Below are 6,000 nucleotides of genomic sequence, written 5' to 3'. Positions count from 1 at the left end.
CTGGGAGAAAGCCCAAGCAGTTGATGCGTCCATAGCCAGGTTGGCAAAAAAGGATAGCCTGCCTTTTGAGGATCTAGGCTCCTTGCCAGATCCTATGGACCAGAAAGCGGATCACTTCAATCGGAAGACCTGGGAGGCCACAACTAGTACACTACGAACCAGTGTGGCGGCTACCTGCGTAGCTAGGTCTTTAAAGGGAACCTGTCAACCCCCGTGCCGGGGTGACAGGCTCCCGACCCCCCGTTAGAGCCCCCTATACTCACCTAATCCCGCCGGGTCCCGCTTCTGGAGGTGGTTGGGTGATGAAGATCTCAGCCGCTGCAGCCCGGCGCGCGCGCTGAGAGATGAGTCCAACGCTCATAGAGAATGACAGGAGAGTCCAGCGCTCCGTCATTCTCTATGGGTGTTGGACTCATCTCTCAGTGCGCGCGCCGGGCTGCAGCGGCTGAGATCTCCGTCACCCGACCACCTCCAGAAGCGGGACCCGGCGGGATTAGGTGAGTATAGGGGGCTCTAACGGGGGGTTGTGAGCCTGTCACCCTGGCATGGGGGGTGACAGGTTCCCTTTAAGAGTCTGGTTGAATGACCTAAAGACACAACTAACCAATGATAATGCCTCTGCCAGTATCCTTAATGACTTTCCAGTATTGTCCAAAGCAGCAGATTTTTTGGCTAATGCCTCTGTAGACTCTCTGAGAATGTCAGCAAAAGCAGCAGCGCTTTCAAACTCGGCCAGACGAGCCCTCTGGTTGAAAACATGGAAAGGTGATATTGCAGCCAAAGGAAAATTATGTGCCATCCCGTGTGACGGCGAGTCTCTTTTTGGTCCAGTCCTTGACTCCTTGCTGGAGAAGGCCTCAGACAGAAAAAAGGGATTCCCCGGTCAGCCTAAATCTCAGGAGAGCCAGGCCAAAAAACAGTATAAGAGGCCCTTCCGTCCTAGACAGGACTCAAATAAGAGGTTTAAAGCCCCGGGTAAAGGTAGAGGGTTTCTTTTTTCCGGGAGAGACAAATCCAAAAATCCACAATGATGTTTGTCCGGTGGGGGGACGTCTGTCCCTTTTTGCCCCAGCCTGGGGGGAGATCTCCTCCAGTCCCTGGGTTCTAAACACTGTGTCTCGGGGTCTTCTGCTGTAATTCAGCAGTGTCCCGAGGGACAGATATCTTCCCACCAGACTTGTCCCAAACAAGGAGAAGCAAGCAGCTATGGAATTAAAGGTGCTCTCCTTGATTGACAAAAATGTAATAGTACCAGTCCCCGAAGACCAGTGGAGGACTGGGTACTATTCTCCCCTCTTTTTAGTAAAGAAGCCGAACGGCTCTTTCAGAGTAATTATAAATCTTAAGAGGTCTGAATGTTCATCTAAAATACAAAAAGTTCCACATGGAAACACTGAAATCTGCTCTGCATCTTTTATTTCCAAACTGCCTGATGGCGTCCATAGATTTAGAAGATGCGTATTACCATGTCCCGATTCATCCATCTCATCAGAAATTCCTGAGGCTAGCTGTGAATATCAAGGGACAATGGTGCCACTACTAGTACAGGGCACTGCCGTTCGGAATTTCACAAGCACCAAGGGTGTTCACAAAGATTGTAGCAGATATGGCGGCATTCAGCTTGTTCAGCTTAGGCCAGTTTCTGACCTAGCTTTTGGCCGAAAAGTCCTTTCGGCCGTAGTCCCCCCCCCCCCCCCCCCCCCCTAGTTAGTTCTATTACAAATCTCCAGGGGTGCTGTCATGGGCGGTAGGGTAAAGACACGATTACTTACGGGTAATCTTGTTTTCGGTAGCCCATGACAGCACCCCTCAAATATACCCTGCCCGTTAAAATGTACCTAAAGGTGGCTGAAAATTTTTTTTCTTTGTTATGTTCTGTGTTATATGTTTATCTCTGCTGGAGTACTTGTTAACGAACTGAGGTCTGTGGAGAGGTGTCAAACTTTTATATCCTCAGGTTTCCTGTCCTGCCGTGGCAGGTGCTCTCCAGGGGTGCTGTCATGGGCTACCGAAAACAAGATTACCCGTAAGTAATCGTGTCTTTTATTCCCTGTCACCATAAATCATTCCCCCCCCCCCCCCAGTCACCCCCTACCCCCTATACTCACCTGATCCAGGGAGGTCTTTTCTCTTCGGCATCCAGACTGCTTCTGAACTGCTCTCCACAGGTGTAAAGGGTAAATGTTACAGCTTTCATTACTTATTTTATATCACACCTCATGGTGCTTGTTCTGGTAAAAAGTTGTTTTCATCACCTGTGGATTGATATGTGGGCGGGGCCTCACAGGCTTTGTACCAAATCGCTGCGCCACTTAGCCCCGGCCCCATCCGTGACGTCATTGCCACATAGGCCCCGCCCCCTCAGCGGCCATTGTGTGGGGCAATCTAGGGGGTGGGGCCTAAAGCTTTAGGCTGGCCCTTCCAATGTCTGCTGAGGGGGCAGGGCCTATGCGGCGATGACGTCACGGATGGGGCAGGCTTAAGTGGTGCTAGGGGCTGAGCAATGTGGCCCAAATGCTGTGAGGCCCCGCCCACATATACCAATCCACAAGTGATAAAAACGACTTTTTACCAGAACAAGCACCATGAGGTGTGATATAAAATAAGTAATGAAAGCTATAACATTTACACCTGTGGAGAGCAGTCAAAATGCAAATAGGGGGTGACAGTGTCACTTTAAAGTGACAGGGACCAATTTGGTCCCTGTCACTGATCTATGATCACTGTGATAGAACTATCACAGTTATCATAATAGTACAGTAAAAAAAAAAGTGTAAGTACAAAAAGTGAAAAAACAGGTTGCCCGTAATCACGCCAGATTGCCATAACCACCCCAAATTACATGTACCCTTCCCAGATTACCTATAAACACTTCAGTTTGTCCATAGCCCCCCCAGGTTACCCCTAATTGCCCCAGGTTGCCCGTAAGTACCGCATTTTGCCTGTAACCACCATGCGTTGCCCATAACCACCCCAAATTGCCAGTGACCCCCTCCAGATTGTCCGTAATCACCACAGATTGCCCATAACCACCCAAATTACATGTACACACCCCAGATTACCTATAGGCACTTCAGTTTATCCGTAACCACCCCAGATTATCCGTAACCACCACAGATTTTCTGTAAGCACTGCACATTGCACGTGACCACCCCAGGTTGTCTGTATGCACCGCACATTGCCTGTAACCACCCCAGGTTGTTCGTAACCACCCCAGATTGTCCATAACCACCCATGTTGTCTGTAACCACCGCAGGTTGCCCGTAAGGCTAGGTTCACACTGCGTTTTCAGCATCCGTTTAACAGATCAGTTTTTTGCAAAAAATGGATGCATTTGTGTGCATCTGTTTTTCCATTGACTTCCATTATAAAAAAACAACAAAAAAAAACGGATGCGTTGTTTTTTTTTTTTTACGCACAATAAAGTACTGTTGACACTACTTTTTTGACCTTTAAAAAAAACGGATCAGTTAAACGGATGCTGAAAACGTAGTGTGAACCTAGCCTAACCACCACAGGTTGTCCGTAACCACGGCACAGTGCCAGTGACCACCCTACGTTGTCTGTAACCACCGCACATTGCCCGTAACCACCGCAGGTTGCCTGTAACCACCCCAGATTACTTGTAATCTAATTTTTTTTATTTTATTTTAGTAACTGCGCTATTCTAATAACTGTTACTAGCTGCAGTTTTGCTCCAGCAAACTGATGCTCCTTCCCTTCTGAGCCACGCTGTGTGCCCATATGGTGGTTTATGACCACAAATGGGATACCGTTCTACTCAGAAGAACCTGCGTTACAGATTTTGGGGTGAATTTTCTCTCCTGTTCCTTGGGAAATTGAGAAATTTCTAATTTAAAGAACATATTATTGGAAAAAGTCTAGTTTTTTATTTTTACCGGCCAATTTTGAATATTTTCCTCTAATACCTGTTGGGTCAAAATGCTTACCACACCCCAAGGTGAATTATTTGAGAGGTGAACTTTCCAAAATGGGGTGACTTATGGGAAGGGTTCACTCCGCTGGCACTACAGGGGCACTGCAAAGGCCCTACATAAATAACAGTGCACCTACCTTGTCTTCCAGCTGACTTGCAAGCAGAGATAGGGATGGAAGGGGGAGTGAGGAGTTGTTACAGCCCTCAGCACTTCAGGGGCTTTGGAAAGCCTCTGACATTTTGCACCAGAGAATAAAAGCATTTTTCTACATTTTGTTCTAGAAGCACTGGGCACCATGTGGGACATTTACTAAGGAGTCTAATATGTGGGACTGTTCTAATGAGGATTGGTGGATATTTTGTTCCAGGGCTGTGGAGTCGGAGTTGTAGCTAGTTTTGGCTGGAGTCGGAGCTAGCTTTGGCGGAAAAAAATGTACCGACTCCAGCTTTAAAAAAAATCTTTAAAAAATGTAGAATTGAATTTTTATATGAATTTTGTAAGTTTTGCTCATGAATATATATTATGAGCAACATTCTGATAGGACACCCGTAAGGGTGGTCATGGAAAAGTTGTCGGTCACTATTTGTCAGTTTATTTCTGAGCTGGAAGAGTCCATTGTGTGGGAGGAGATCTGTGCTGGTCTCTCCCTGGATGCTGGATGACTGTATATGAGCAGCAGTGTAATATGGAGATATCCTGTGTAATCTAGAGGAGGATGAGAAGACATAAGTAGTGTAGGTGTAACTTCTGTCCTCAGTGTGGTGTTTTCTGGGAGAAGATTGTGTGTTTTTCATCAGTGTTCTATGGCTGCAGTAGGCTTTGTGTGTGCGCTATGGCTGCAGTAGGCTGTGTGTGTGTGCTATGGCTGCAGTAGGCTGTCTGTGTGTGTGTGCTATGGCTGCAGTAGGCTGTCTGTGTGTGTGTGCTATGGCTGCAGTAGGCTGTCTGTGTGTGTGTGCTATGGCTGCAGTAGGCTGTCTGTGTGTGTGTGTGCTATGGCTGCAGTAGGCTGTGTGCTATGACTACAGCAGGCTGTGTGTGTGCGCTATGGCTGCAGCAGGCTGTGTATGTGCGCTATGGCTGCAGCAAGCTGTGTGTGCACACTATGGCTGCAGCAAGCTGTGTGTATGTGTGCTATGGCCGCAGCAGGCTGTGTGTGTGTGTGTGTGGTGTGCACTATGGCTGCAGCAAGCTGTGTGTGTGTGTGTGTGTGCACTATGGCTGCAGCAGGCTGTGTGTGTGTGCTATGGCTGCAGCAGGCTGTGTGTGTGTGTGTGCTATGGCTGCAGCAGGCTGTGTGTGTGTGTGTGTGCTATGGCTGCAGCAGGCTGTGTGTGTGTGTGTGCTATGGCTGCAGCAGGCTGTGTGTGTGTGTGTGCTATGGCTGCAGCAGGCTGTGTGTGTGTGTGTGTGCTATGGCTGCAGCAGGCTGTGTGTGTGTGTGTGCTATGGCTGCAGCAGGCTGTGTGTGTGTGTGTGCTATGGCTGCAGCAGGCTGTGTGTGTGTGTGTGTGTGTGTGTGCTATGGCTGCAGCAGGCTGTGTGTGTGTGCGCTATGGCTGCAGCAAGCTGTGTGTGTGCTATGGCTGCAGCAGGCTGTGTGTGTGTGCTATGGCTGCAGCAGGCTGTGTGTGCGCTATGGCTGCAGCAGGCTGTGTGTGTGCTATGGCTGCAGCAGGCTGTGTGTGTGCTATGGCTGCAGCAGGCTGTGTGTGTGCTATGGCTGCAGCAGGCTGTGTGTGTGCTATGGCTGCAGCAGGCTGTGTGTGTGCTATGGCTGCAGCAGGCTGTGTGTGTGCTATGGCTGCAGCAGGCTGTGTGTGTGCTATGGCTGCAGCAGGCTGTGTGTGTGCTATGGCTGCAGCAGGCTGTGTGTGTGCTATGGCTGCAGCAGGCTGTGTGTGTGCTATGGCTGCAGCAGGCTGTGTGTGTGCTATGGCTGCAGCAGGCTGTGTGTGTGTGTGTGTATGCTATGGCTGCAGCAGGCTGTGTGTGTGTGCTATTGCGTGCCCCCACAGTGACCTTCTATATCACTATGTGTGACCCCTCTCTATATCACTAT

Source organism: Dendropsophus ebraccatus, chromosome 4, assembly GCF_027789765.1.
Source record: "Dendropsophus ebraccatus isolate aDenEbr1 chromosome 4, aDenEbr1.pat, whole genome shotgun sequence".
NCBI classification, from domain to species: Eukaryota; Metazoa; Chordata; class Amphibia; order Anura; family Hylidae; genus Dendropsophus; species Dendropsophus ebraccatus.
Note: the sequence above shows the minus strand (reverse complement) of the source record.